Source organism: Ictidomys tridecemlineatus, chromosome 10, assembly GCF_052094955.1.
Source record: "Ictidomys tridecemlineatus isolate mIctTri1 chromosome 10, mIctTri1.hap1, whole genome shotgun sequence".
Classification (NCBI taxonomy): domain Eukaryota; kingdom Metazoa; phylum Chordata; class Mammalia; order Rodentia; family Sciuridae; genus Ictidomys; species Ictidomys tridecemlineatus.
This window is the reverse complement of record NC_135486.1, coordinates 115,123,960-115,138,381: the sequence shown is the minus strand read 5'-3', so window position 1 is coordinate 115,138,381 and position 14,422 is coordinate 115,123,960. Positions and strand designations below refer to the sequence as shown.

Below are 14,422 nucleotides of genomic sequence, written 5' to 3'. Positions count from 1 at the left end.
TTGTTATCTGTAAGTTCTCAACCCCCCCCCCCCTTGTGTAACTTTCTGGGCTATAAAACTGCGCTTCTAGAAAGTTGCGGGGCTGTCTTTTGTTCCCATGGTTTTTGTTGGGAGAGGCAGCACAGCCAGTCGAAATAATAAGTTTGCTTTAATTTGATTTTAATTGGAGTGGGTGGTCTTTTCTTTGCATCCAGGTCTAACAATACCTTTATCAGTCTACCATCAAGTGATATTATACAACTTCACAACTAAGAAATATGTAATAGTATATTGCTATTTTTCCCCCCATCTCAATCTTCATGCTATTGTCTGGATAAAGGAATCCTCAGAATACCATAAACAGATTTCAACACTAACCACCTGTTCTGGGAAGAAAAAGACATTTTCACTTCAGGGTAACATTACTGGTAATTGGAGAGCAGAGAAAGCTTGAAGATTACTGTGGGAGTATGTTAGGAGGACATCTTGGAGGTTAAAAAATATCTATCTCCTCATGTGGAAATCTGGGATAATCATTGGAATTCAGCTGGCCCTCAGTCTCTAGCAAGTCTCCCTGTCATCCCTCCAGAGGGAGATACAACTCTTCATTGGGTGGGATTTACCTAGCTCATGAGGTATTGTACAATAGCACTGTGGACAGAGTACACTTGACATTTTTTTCTTCTTCTTTTGTTTTACACCTCTGGCTGTATTCTTTGTCTGAGTCCTCTAACATCTTTAGTTACGCCATTAATGACTCATGGGAAATAAAGCTATTCTTCTTTTGAATGAAAATTCTCTCCTTGAACTCTGGCTTAGAGACACACATTCCTTGGCTCCCTTTCCCCCTTCATTTGTGTCCTGGGTAGTCCATCAGTACTGTCCATTCAGATTCCAATTTCATGTTCCGTTCAGCTCCTGTATAAGATGCACACAAACAAATATGGTAGCCCCCATTGGTCACTTTTCTAGTGGCCACCCAAACACTTCTTTCTCCTCTGGATCCTCCTAATTGAACTATTTAATATTCACTCTCCATGTACTTCAGAAGATGCAGTCTCATTTAAGGAATTTACTGCCAGTGGAGCTAGGACAGAAAATTTTCCAAGGTGCATCTAAGTCATATTCAAATATTAAAAATATTTTATATTAATTATATTTAAATATGAATATTTTGAATATTAAAAAGAGCTTTTAAAAACATTTTTACCATTTCTGATGTTAGCAGCTATATTGGAACTGAGAACACAGGGACAGTGGACTTTGTTAAAGATTTCCCTAAGCTTTGTTTTGGCAGTTGTAAGAAATGATTACACTTTCCTATCAGGACTTCTTCCAGTACCCACATTGCTAATTTCTTATCATTGGGAAACTCATCAATACTTTTTTCTATTCTTCCTGTGGGCTGTTGCAAGGTTGATTGATTCTTCTACAAATCCTTATTCTGATATCAAGTGGAGCCAAAAAACAAATTTTATTTTTTCATCCCTTGGCTTCCTTTTAAATCACTGGTGGCAACAGTTCCAAATCTTTCCTCTACAATTGGGAAGAAGTTAAACTTTCACTTGAGGGGGAAAAAAGCCACATTCATATCCTCACCTCATATTATTCAGTCCTTTTCCTCTTTTTTTTTTGTGGGTCTTGATGTTGACCCTCCTCTGCTCATCAGGTATGGTTGGGATTCAAATGTCTGTAATTAATAATAATAACGAAACAACAAACTGAAACACTGAACCCCTTTGATGCTTTGGACATACAAAACATAATTGAGAAGAAACTTTCATGGTAGATTTTCATTTTACTTAGGGACTTCTGCGAGATTTTTCTATGTTAATGTGTGATATGACTCATTAAGAGTGTTGGCAGCAATTCAGCATCTTTCACCACAGAAGCCATTGTTCTTGGCACAGTGATTGGGACTTCCTAGAAGGAAATTTGGCCATCCCTACTTATCCTCCACTTTCTGAGCCCCATGTGGACCTTCTAGGATCTCAACTCCTCAGATCCACAGTGAGAGCCAGATTGCATCGCCCTGGCCCTCTCAGGTCATGGGTATCCTCCTCCACCAGAAGGTGCTCTCTGCCAGGTGCCAAAGGGGTAGAGGAGGGGCATCTTGAGGTGAGGAAGACAGACAGGCCCATCCCTTAGACAGTCTTTAGACGGATGGGTCGGAACTAAACTCAGTGCACTCTGGAGACCTGGTGGTTCCTAGAAGGGGAGACCAGAAGAGCCATCCGGATGGTCCTGGTGAAGGAATGGATGTGCAGTCTGGGTGGCTGGGAGCGCCCACGTGTCTATTCTGGAGGGTGAGGCTCCTCCAGAATCTTCATCCCGAGGTTAAGGCTGTGTTAGCTAGGTTTTTATTTTTTTATTTTTAAAATTCACATTTCCCATTATTTATTTGTGCTTTAAAAACCAGTTACTGGGCTGGGGTTGTAGCTCAGGGAGAGCAGGTGAGACCTTGGGTTGGATTCTCAGCACCACATTAAAAAAAAGTCACAAAGTCTAGCCCAAGGGGTTGAGAAAGCAGTTAGGAGAATGAAATTGGGGGCAGGGGCCGGAGCCAAGTGACGCCTGGTGGCAAAAGTGTGTTTGTGTGTGAGATGTGTGTCCACTTGAATTATTTGTAATGCTTCTGAGCGGAAGACTTCCTTTCTCCTCCATTTGTTTAATTACTTATGCACAAATAAGCTCATGGAGATTTATTTTGTCTTTTGGGTTGCAATCCAGCATCACATTACTTATCTTTTGGTCAAATTATTCCAGCTTTGTTCATTAGGAATCCTTCATATTAGCTCCCGTGTCCTTCCAATTGTATTTCCATTGTGTTAGGTCCATTTGGTGTATTGTGTTCAAGTATTCTGTTTCCATATGGATTTTCTGTCTACATGATTAATCTGTTATGAATTAATGGCTCCTACTGTTATTGTGTTGCTGATGATATCTTCCTTCAGATCTGTCAGTGTTTGCCTTAAATTAGGTAGAGTGATGTTGGTTGCATACCTTTTTTTTTCTTGGGGTTCTGGGGATTGAACTCAGGGACACTTGACCACTGAGCCACATCCCAAGCCCTATTTTGTATTTTATTTAGAGACAGGGTCTCATTGAGTACCTTATTGCCTTTCCATTGCTGAGGCTGGCTATAAACTGGTGATTCTCCTGTCTCAGCCTCCCTAGTGGCTGGGATTACAGGCGTGTCCCACTGCAACCAGTTTGCATACCTATTTTTAATCATTACATTTTCCTATTGAATTGACCCTTTAATCATTATATAATGACATTTTTTGTCTCTAATGCCAGTTTTGACTTACCTATGTGTCTTATATAAGTATAACCTCACCATGTTTTCTTTCAGTTACTGTTTGCATGGAATATCTTTTTCTTTTCCTTTACTTTCAGCCTATGTGTGACCTGAAACCTGAAGAGAATCTCATGAAGACAGCATATAGTTGGATTTTGTTCTCTTAAATCAATTCAGCCACTCTAGGTCTTTTGATTATTAATTTCATTGCATGTAAAGTGATTGGTGATAAGTAAAGGATTACTATTTCCATTTTAAAATTGTCTTATGTCATTTTTTTAGTTCTTTTATTTCTCTCTTTGTAGATTTTTCTGCAAAGTTTTGATGACTTCCCTTTTGTAGTGACATATTTTGATTGTTTTCTCTTCATTTTTTTGGTATTTAATTGTATGGTTTATATCTGCAATGACCCCAAAGACTCATGTATTGAAGGCTTGGTCCCAAGCTGATGGTGCTATTAGGAGGTGATGGGTACTTAGGAGGTGGAGCCTGGCTGGAGGAAGTAGATCATTGGTGGTATAGAGGTACATGGGGACACAGGGCCCTTCTTCCCTCTCTTTCTGCTTCCTGTCTTCCATGAGGTGAGCAGATTTCCTGTGTCATTTACTCACCACCATGATGTTCATTCTTTGCACATACCCAAAGCAATGGGTATTGTGCCATGGATAGTGATCTCTTAAAATGTGAGCCAAAATAAATGTATTCATCTGAAGTTGTTTATTTCGGGTGTTTTGTCACAGCAATGAAGCTGGATAACACAGGAAATTGGTTTTCAATAGTGGGGTAATAGTTGTGATTATACCTGATACTGTGGTTCATGAAAGCAACTTAAATGTCCACTGATGAATAAATAGATAAAGAAATTGTGGTATGCATATACAGTGGAATATTACTCTGCCCTAAAGAAAGAAAGAAATTCTGCCATTTTTAAAAATGTAGAAGAACATGGAAGAGCCTCGTAGGTCAGTAGAATGGTGGTTGCCAGGGAGCTGGCGAGGCTTTTGTACAAAGCCAAAGTGTATAGATTTACAATTATACAAGGTGAATATGTCATAGTGATCTCTACTATACAGTATATAGATCTGTGGGAGGCTGCCTGCCCATAAGCTGAGCATCCTCTCTCAGCTTTGAGTAAGGGGGTGCTGGTCTAGTATCACACACCTTACTCTATGCAGTGGAGTGGCCCCCCCTCTTCACTCTGCAAAGAAGTTTGCTCTAGCCCTGGACTTGAGCGTTACCCAGTGGGATTAGACAACCCCCTTTGAAACTGTATCCCCTGCCTTATTTGGTGAAGAACATTCTATTGAAACTCCTATGTGTCTCCCCTATAAACATAAAGAGATTCTGGGTGCACACTCTCTTTTCTAGTGCTCTTTCCAGCGTGGAAGCTGACCTTTAAGGTCACAGAGCAGTCCACCCTCCATGTGAAAATTTCTTCTGTGTCCTGTGCTTTTTCATCATTTTCTGAGCTTGATGTTGCAGCCAGCTCTTGTGAACCCAGTTCATCTCGTCAGTGCAGGTGACTGGCGAGATAGAGCCTATAGTTATCAATTATACTTTGTATACTTAAAAATTTGCTAAGACAGTAGAACTTATATTGTGTCTTTTAACATACAGAAATTATAATGATAAATAAAGAGAATGAGAGTAAAGTTTTGGAGGTGATGGATATATTTATAGCATAGTTTATGGTGACTTCATGGGTATATTTATCTCTGAACTCATCGACTTTTATTTATTAATATGTCCAATGTTTTGTATGTTACTCCTTCCTCAGTAAAGTGGTTTTATTTATTTATTATGATCTTCAATATTTTTAGTTGTAGATGGTCACAATACCTTTATTTTGTTTATTTATTTTATGTAGTGCTAGGGATCAAATACCAGTGAAGTGTGTGTTTTTTTAAAAGATAATCCATTTTATTTATTTATTTTTAATTGACTTTTATTTTATACGCAGTGCCAAGAATTGAACCCAGTGCCTCACACATGCTAGGCAAGTGCTCTATCATTGAGCTACAACTCCAGCCCAGCAAAGTGGTTTTAATGTATAAAACAAAACACATTTTTTAAATTTTACTTTTGATTTCTTTTTTGACCTATGGGTAATTTAGAAGTTTCTCAATATTTGCAGTTTCAGGAGATATTTCTATTATTGATTTCTAATTTTATACTTGCCTGAGAATATACTTTGTATGACTTAAAGTTTAAATTTATTGCTCCTTTTATTATGGCCTAGAATATAGCTTATGTTATATCCACATACATATAAAAATGTTTTCTGTTTTTTTTTAGATTGGAGTATTTGATAAGTTTCACCTAAGTCAAGTTGGATAATAGTATTATTTTTTCAGATTTTTTTCTGTTCCTCCTGTCTCTACTCTTTCAGGGCTCCAATTACATATATATTAGATGGCTTGATGTTGTCCCAAGGATAACACTTGCCCTGTTTATGTCTTTGCCTTTACCTGAACCTTTCTTTGACTTTTATTACCTGGATAAACTTTACCCTAGTTTAAAGATTTTATCTTAAATGTCACTTCTCAGTCGGTAGAGCATGGGACTCTTAACCTCAGGGTCATGGGTTCAAGCCCCACGTTGGGTGCCACTTCTGCCATGCGACCAGCGCAGGCTTCATGAAAGAATGTTCAGTTCATAAGAAATTGCTAGTGAGTTTTAAATTAAAGAGTCAGACTCTCATTACCTTTAACCCAGCTCCGAGACAGCTTCTCCTAGCTCCCAACTCCAGCCACCTAATGTGGTGGTGAGGTTTACAGAAGAGAGAGAGAGAGAGAGAGAGAGAGAGAGAGAGAGAGAGAGAGAGAGAGAGAGAGAGAGAGAGAGAGAGAGAGCACATGCCAGGGAGTGAGCTTTTATTGGGAAACAAAAAATTCAAAGGAAAATCCCATCCATTGAAGGCTAAGGGGGACAGCATCCCAAGGTCAGGGGCAATGATTGGGTCTTCAGGGCAGTGGCCAGGCACGCCTCTTCATGGACAAGCCCTGGGACCTGGGAAAGAGTGGGGAATGGCTCGGACACAGCTGTGTTTAAGAACCTCTCACCCATCCAGGGAGGTAACTCAAATCACGTACTAGGATGGCCTCCCACAGTCATTGGAGGATGGAGTTTTCCCATTTGATCCAGTTTAGTACAATAATTGAGAACAGTGATTGCTTCAAGGAGTGGCTATCAGCTAAAGCTCTGTTGTGCCAATTCCTTCCTTGGTGTTTTCTAGCCAGGAGCAGGAGTTTTGGGTTTTAAGCCATGAATATGGCCTTAAGAGTTTCCAGATACCATGTGTGCCTTTCATATAGAAATGCCTGGGAGAATGAGATTGACACAGAGACCCAAGCCAAGATGAAAAGTGGATTAAAAAAAGCTCTGGAATTATTCAAATTCCCGGATCTATTTGATTCTAAGATCAATCATACTCTTCTCATTGCTGTGATTTTTTCCATAAGATACAATAAATTGGAAATAGGCTAGGCAGTGATTCCTGATCCCCTGACAACAAGAAAGAAGACAAAGAAACAACATATCTGAGAGATGAGTAACAAAATAAATGCACTGTAGGTAAGCCCTGGGCGTGAGGCTATGTGTTGCAGTCCCTGTACTTGCTCCATGGCCCACTCCTCGATTGGTTGCTGCAAGGACAGTTAGCAGACATTGCATTGGTGGTTGCCTGTAATTTGCTTAGCTACTGCTTGAGTATATATATATATATAGTAACTGCGCAATAAAGTCAGACTTGCTTACTGCTTGGTCTCTGGAGATCTTGATTAGCGACTCTGCAGCCACACTCTCCTCCACCCTGTTCCGTGGACCTCCTCACTGGACGAGAGAGAGCCCATGCACAAAACAATGGTATGTATATGTATATGTATATGTATATGTATATATATATATAATATTTCATGCTTTTACTATAGTAACACAGCCACATCAATGTTTATAGCAACTCAATTCACCATAGCTAAACTGTAGAACCAACCTAGATGCCCTTCAGTAGATGAATGGATAAAGAAACTGTGTTATATATACACAATAGAATATTACTCAGCATTAAAAGAGAATAAAATTATGGCATTTGCAAGTAAATGGATGGAGTTGGAGAATATAATGCTAAGTGAAGTAAGTCAATCCCCCAAAACCAAAGGCCGTATTCTCTCTGATAAGTGGATGCTGATACTTAATGGGGGGCAGGGGAAAATGGAGGAACTTTGGGCAAAGTGGAGGGAGAGAGGGGAGGGGTCATGGGGGCAGGAAAGATGGTGGAATGAGATGGACATCATTACCCTAGATACCTATATGACTGCACATATGGTGCAATGCTACATTGTGTATAGCCAGAGAAATGAAAAGTTGTGCTTGCTGTAATTATGTACAATGAATCAAAATGCATTTTGCTGTCATATATACCTGAGAATAAATAAATAAATAAATAAAAACCCAAAGAAAAAATTGGAAAGTAAAACAAAAAACAAAAACAAAAATAAACAAAAAACAATGTAGGAATGGAACCATCATATGACTCCCACTCTGTGGTATATATCTGAAAGAGCTAAAGTCAGCATGCTATATGGATACAGCCACATCAGTGTTTGGTAGAAACACAAATACTGGGGATTGAATTAGGACAAACTATATTTCATGCTTTTATAAGTATGTGAAAATCCTAATGTTATATATAACTAAAAGAACAAAAAATTCAAAAAATTTTGTTTCATGTCACTTGCATGGGCTTTGATTAATACAAAGCCTTAACACAAGCTGACATAGTTATATCTGTAAAGCTTAAGGAGGAAAGGACCCCTCATGCTTGATAATCACTATGTAATCAATCAAGTGCATGGTACATAGCAAGTGCTCATACAATATTTGTCAAACAAATGAATGAATCATATAAATGCCATAGCTGCCTTAATTTAAAGCTAATTATATTCTTGCATAAAGGAAGGTACCAGATAAAAGTAATAGTCTGTAGGTTTTGAAGACAGTGATAATACATTTCATCTACTTAAACAACAAGCCACAATATGGAGTCAAGGTAAGCTCAGTGAAGCAAGACATTTTGATATCTGAGTTGAGAAAAGAGAAACAATAGCTTAAATATGCTTATGATGAGTGCTGGGGCTGTGGCTCAGTGGTAGAGTGCTTGCCTAGCATGTGTGGGGCATTGGGTTCGATCCTTAGCACCACATAAAAATGAAATAGATTATATGTGTCCATCTAAAACTAAGGAAAAAACTCCAAAATATCCTTATGACAAGAGGAGGGCAGGGAGTGAATGAAACATGGGAGTAAATGCAATGTAGGGAAATGCACTTTTCTTTTTATTTGTCCATATAAAATCTTCTGACAGGTTATTTAATGTACTTTATAAGAATTGGAGTACCAACAAGACTGAGGGTGGGAATTACCTGCTATCATGTCTATAATATAATACATGGGAAAAGACAGAAAAGTGGCCATTGTGCAAGAAGATACTCAGACTGTCTTCTGAAAAGGGTAGCATGGAAAGGGGCTACAGAGATCTGGGTTCTGTAATGAATAAAACAAGTCAGGGAGTGCAGGAATAGTTACTCTGCATTGTTAATTGGCCCCTAGAGAGGGTATTCCCATGCTATCTTCAGAGCCAGAGTCCCAGAATTATCAAGGTCCCCCAACCCTGCAAACAAACTTCAAGTACAGCACTCTGGGATTATCACGTCACTGCACACAGCACAGAGTAATTGGTATCTTGGGTAATCGTGCCCAGAAGAGATCCGGGGTGTGTTCTGGTGGGAATTCTTGATGCCACTAGGGATTCAGATCTCTATTCACTTCTGCTGACATCATAGGTCCTGAGGACCAGGGGGCTATTTCATCTCTCATGGAGTTTGCTCCTCTTTTCTCATGAATGACTCATGTCAGGCCAAGTCTGGCCTCTTCTAACCCTTGTGATTACTGTTGAGGAAACATCTGTGTAGTCCAGAAGGAGCTTAGTAACTGCATAACATATACATGTTTGGATGTTACTAAGTAGGGAATGAAGGTAAAGCTAGAAAGAGGGTACCTTAGTGATTCTAAACCACAGAGACTGCAAAGTGGATTTTTGTTGGACTCTGGGAGCATTGAAGATTAAACTGGTATTATGTTTAGCATCTTATTCAAGTAACATTAATGGCCATTCTTATTTCCCAGGCTCTCAATCTGGTAATGAAATGTAGTTCAAATATATGTTCAGGGACAGAGGAAACATATATACCATACCAAGTTCCAACTAGGAGGGGCCAAATGCATTCAGTTACTTAATCTGTCCTGTTGTGGACTCATGGGGCTCAAAATATGAGCACAGATATTGAGAGGGTCACAGAACCCCATATCCTATTGTTTCTAGGGTAATTAGTGCAGATATGATGACTGTGCTGGACCAATGTCCTCTCTGGTATTATACTAGGAGATGGCAATTTCCAGGGTTAGAGGAGGAGTCTGAGGAATACTTCAGCAAGTGCTTGTGTGGAAGGCCAATAGCCAAAGTGTGGCTGGGAGGACTGTTCTTCCTTCTCCATTTCACTTCTGTGCCTGTTCTGTCTACAAATCTCTGCAGAGGAAATGCCAGGTAAGATAGTGCTGGAGCTTGAGGTTTTATTAGAAACTAGAGCATTGTGAGATTATCCTTTAAATAGAGGGAGACATTTGGTTAGCCTATGAGGATGCTTCTTGAGAAGGCAGAAAACCCAAACAAAACAAAACATTGAAACAAAAATGTAATTTAAGGGCCACAAGTAAGATTGGAAAATTATTAGGTGGGTTGCCTAAGGGAGGAAGAGGAATAGAGTCAGATGGTGGAAAACTTGTACTATGGAGGTTTACAGATATGGTTAGAAACTAATGAGGAAAGAGAGATGTGTATGGATAATTAGGTAGAAAGGATGTTTGTAGACCATCTTGACTCGGTTGGAGTAATCAGGGGGAGCAGTGTTGAAATTATTCTCTTAGTCCACAGAAGCTGAGTGTGAAATATGACATGACTGCCACAAAAATCCTAGAGTGACCCTAGGGCACAGGAAAAATGAATGTGAGCTCTTCATTTCCTGGAAAAAATTCTTATTTGATCAGAATGCATTCAGTCCTGTGTTTTTTGTTTTTATTTTTAAGTTTTTTTTAATGCTCATATTTTTAATTATTTGTGTTCACTCTTATGAATGTCATGATCCTCACTAGTCTACCTAGGGCATAGGTATTGTTGTTTTGTTTTGTGTCAACACAGTATCCATTCACATTTAAAAAAATTATAATCAATAGTTAAATAAAGACAACATAAAATATCCTTTTACCTAGTCTGATATGACTATTCTATCACCTTCTTTTTCCAAGAATAGTGTATAAAATATACAACCCTTTCTTCATTAAGGGAAAAAAATACCTTTTTTTTGTATTTTGTGTAAAATTTATTCTATTCCTACTAATTCATACTCCTCCTTTTATATCTAGTTATTGAAATACTGAAATATGATATTTGCCGCAGTCTGGCTGGGCACAATTCTGGAGCCACTTGTCAAATAAATGAATTTTATTTTTAGAACCACACAGGCCAAACAAAACAGCTCCTCAGGAAAAACCCTGAGAGCCCAACTGCCACCACCGGCTTCCCACAAGCCTATCCCTCAACCACCAGCCTCTCCACCTCCCACAATCCTCCTGCTCTTGAGGTCGATTGGCTGGGTCGTGTGGGCGGAGCCAAAAACGTCCCCCAATGAGCATCTCTGTGGTCTGAAAGGGCAGGGAAACAGTCCAATGAGCATCACCGCAGAGGAGCCAATCAGCTAGATGTTGCTGGGGCCGCTGTGAGCCAATCATCAGCCGGCAGCTGGAAGTTTGCTGGCAACTGGAATTTTGCTGGGGCCCCTTTAGCTGTGGCTCTCAACATCCCCCCCTCTCTGTTTAAACAACAAGCATGTGGCTTAGGGACCGTGCCTGCCTTAGGTTGTCCAATAGTACATATGGTCCTTACCCGTTATCGGATGAGCTGACCTCAAGGCGTCAGCCTCCTATCTTAGGTTGGTACCATTGCAATTGGATCTTACCCGTCACTGACTACCGGTCCAGTATACAGCCACACCTGTGGAGAGGTCTTTGTACCAGTGGGGTGGGGTGGGGTGAGGTTCTTTTATATCTAGTTATTGAAATACTGAAATATGATATTAGGTTTTATTAATAACTCTTATGCTTGATAAGAAAGTGAAAATGAAATAAACACTTGATTTATATAATATTAATGGATAATATTCTTATCAGCATTAGGAAGAAATGCACAAACTATGGTGGTTTATGTTCCTGAGGGTTGTCCACATGGTCATTATTGGTGTTTATAACTATCCTATTTCACTTCCCAGTCCATATTTCCTTGGTTCACAGATAGTCATTGTTTCTGGTCTGGTAGGGTGACCCAAATCTTCCTTTCTGAAGGATCTGAGCCCTTATCAGCATGATCTGACTTGGGCTGTAGTTTTCTATTGCTCTGCATTACAGACCTGGGAGTTTGAAGTGGAACTTTAGAAAATGTCCTCATTTCACACTTGCTCTTCCTCCTCTGAATTATATAGTTATAACAACTCAGTTTCCCCTTCCTAATTAGAATCAATTACTCCATGCCATAGGGTGAACTTCTTCACCTGCTGATTCAGTTATAATGAGGATCCTAAAGTGGCAGTAGGACAATCTCAACTCTCAGAAAATGGAGTCACAAAACAAAAAACAATCACAAAACAAACAAACAAAACAAATCACAAGTGTCAATTTTATGTTAAATGTAGTCCAATACTATCAAGGTGCTATCAACTCAGGTTGGCTTTGCTGTTGGCAGTGGGTATTCAGCAATGGCTTCAGGCAGATTTGCCTTGGTGACTGGAAGTCCACTGTACTGAATACAGGTATAATCTTTACTCCTGCTGCCATGTCTGGTTTGTTCATGGTTCTGGTGAGCAGATGCCAGATCTGAGTGAGGAAATGGCTGATAGCTAAAGAATGGGTAAATACTTTTTTGGATAAGATGATCTATTCTATGGGTAGGAGTAATGAGGATTTCTTTCTTGTTTCCACATGAATATTCTTAATATATCTTAACCAGATAATTTTGAAGTTCCAGGAGACAAAAGGGTCACATGTTTCAGAAAAATGACTGTCTCCCATAGGTGGACTAAAGAACTGTGGATTTTCGCCTGGAGAAAGGGTTAATATTTGCCTTCATGCTGGATGTACTGTATTTTTATAGGCAGATAACTGTTGTATTTGGAGGTTAACCTGACTGAAGGTTATGTGTATGTGTGCCAAATTGGCAGAAGATGGACTGCTGTGACTTTGTGATGTGTGAGGTTGGCTAGGATGAACTACATTTCACCAAATTCCCTCTAATCCATCGTTTTTGTTTAAGGTGGGTCTTAGAGAAGCTTCCTGGGAGATTAGAGGGCAGAAGAGAAGCAGCCATCCTGTAGTACTAATATGTTGTTGCTGGTCAGCTGGCTCACACCTCACTGGCATGGAGCAGTGGCTGGGCCTGTAGTTGCTCTACCTTCCCCAGGATTCCCCTTTAGGCTCTTTGACTTCTGGGCTAGGGGTGTGCATTCAGCTTCATTAGAAATCTGTCCTAAATTTCCCATGTGCCTATATGAACATACCATATGGATCGCATCTGGATGTATATCCACAGTAACTAATAAAGAAATATAAATCAATAGCAGATAGATCAGTAGAGAGAAGGGAACAGAGGAAGTGAGGAGGAGAGGGAAAGGGGAAGTACTGGGGACTGAATTAAAGCAAATTATATTTTATGCTTTAGAATTATGTCAAAACAAAATTAAATATTTTGCATAACTAAAAAGAGTCAATAAAAAAGAATCCCAGCCACTGATTCCATAGGCAAGCACACATGACATTTTTTTTTGTCTTCCCTTTTGGGGTTACAGCTCATGCTTTTGGATTTAGTCTGCCTCTTGTCTGCCCTGCTTTATACTATCTTCCCTTTCTACTGCTTGTTTTGAAAAAAGTATATTTAAATAATTTCAGCTGCTAGATAATTACAAATAGAAAAAAATCTCTTCACAAATGTATTATTTGATCAAAAGGGCTTATCGCCATGTATACAGTATCCCATATTTCTGGCATCACACTTTGTCTCCACTCCCTGTTTCCCCAGGGACTGAGAAGGGACCATGTGGCTGAGGAATCAGACATCTCTAGCAGACTTCTTCCTTGAAGGGCTCTTCGATGACTCCCTGACCCACCTTTTCCTTTTCTGCCTGACCATGGTGGTCTTCCTTGTTGCACTGAGTAGCAACAACCTCACCATCCTCCTCATCTGTGTGGATCGTGGGCTTCACACCCCCATGTACTTCCTGCTCAGTCAGCTCTCCCTCATGGACCTGATGTATGTCTGCACAACCATCCCCAAGATGGCTACCAACTACCTGTCTGGCAGCAAGTCCATCTCCTTCCTGGGCTGTGCCACCCAGCACTTCCTCTATTTGTCTCTGGGTGGCGCTGAGTGTCTTCTGCTAGCTCTCATGTTCTATGACAGGTATGTTGCCATCTGTCATCCTCTGCGTTACACTGTGCTCATGAGCAGGAAGGTGGGACTGATGATGGCCCTCACCTCATGGTTGGGGGTATCTCTGAACTCCCTAATTCACACAGTCATCTTGATGCACTTTCCTTTCTGTAGGACTTGGAAAATACACCAGTTCTACTGTGAATATCCAGCTGTTGTGAAGTTGGTATGTGTTGACGTCACTGTCTATGAGACCACAGCGTACTTCAGCACCATAGTGCTTCTCCTCCCCATCATCCTGGTTTCTACATCCTATGGCTTCATCCTGCACATTGTCATTGAGATGCATTCAGCTGGGAGTAAGAGAAATGCCTTTGCCACTTGCAGCTTCCACTTCACTTGGTCTCTCTCTGGTTTGATGACTGCATCTTCTCATACATGAGGCCCAGGTCCCAGCACACTGCCCACTGCAAGACAAAGTTAGTTCTGTGTTCTATAGCATCATTACTCCCACTCTGAATCCTCTGATTTATACTCTCCGGAATAAGGATGTAGCTAAGGCTCTGAGGAGAGTGTTGAAGAGAGATTTTATCTCCCAATGACTACACCCATGT

The 14,422-nt window shown here is 40.1% G+C and overlaps 1 pseudogene; it reads left to right on the top strand.

The window, feature by feature from the left end:
• The first annotated feature begins 13,473 nt into the window (after positions 1-13,473).
• On the top strand, positions 13,474-14,422 carry LOC144367061 (olfactory receptor 2AE1-like; annotated as a pseudogene).